Raw genomic sequence first — 919 nt, forward strand, 5'->3', positions numbered from 1 at the left:
GTTGAACAGACACAAAACTTTGAAGCCAAAACAACTTTCAATTGTTTAAATGAGGAACAGGTATTCGAAAGCTGTTGCACTGAGCTGCCTGAATATGGTTTACTGATCATAAGCATATATCATGTCCCAGAATATTGGGCTACTAGAGCATTTCTAGAGAAATTTGAAACTCTGCTAAGTAGGTTGCAGATAGGGAAACCATATAAAAAGATTGTAATTTGTTCTGATTTTAATATAGATATAAGAGACGAAAACAGATTTGCTACCACCCTGAAGGATTTGTTGGCTACAAATAGGTTAACACTAAATTTTACTGAGTACACCAGGGTAACAGCCACTTCTGCCACTAGTATTGATAATATAGTGAGCAGCAAAAATTATGGGAATACAGAAAAACATGTACAGGGCTATTACAAATGATTGAAGCGATTTCATAAATTCACTGTAGCTCCATTCATTGACATATGGTCACAACACACTACAGATACGTAGAAAAACTCATAAAGTTTTGTTCGGCCAAAGCCCCACTTCAGGTTTCTGCCACCAGAGCACTCGAGAACGCAGTGAGACAAAATGGCGACAGGAGCCGAGAAAGCGTATGTCGTGCTTGAAATGCACTCACATCAGTCAGTCATAACAGGGCAACGACACTTCAGGACGAAGTTCAACAAAGATCCACCAACTGATAACTCCATTCGGCAATGGTATGCGCAGTTTAAAGCTTCTGGATGCCTCTGTAAGGGGAAATCAACGGGTCGGCCTGCTGTGAGCGAAGAAACGGTTGAACTCGTGTGGGCAAGTTTCACGCGTAGCCTGCGCAAGTCGACGAATAAAGCAAGCAGGGAGCTAAACGTACCACAGCCGATGGTTTGGAAAATCTTACGGAAAAGGCTAAAGCAGAAGCCTTACCATTTACAAT

The sequence above is a fragment of the Schistocerca serialis genome, chromosome 1 (genome assembly GCF_023864345.2).
Source record: "Schistocerca serialis cubense isolate TAMUIC-IGC-003099 chromosome 1, iqSchSeri2.2, whole genome shotgun sequence".
Lineage (NCBI taxonomy): Eukaryota > Metazoa > Arthropoda > Insecta > Orthoptera > Acrididae > Schistocerca > Schistocerca serialis.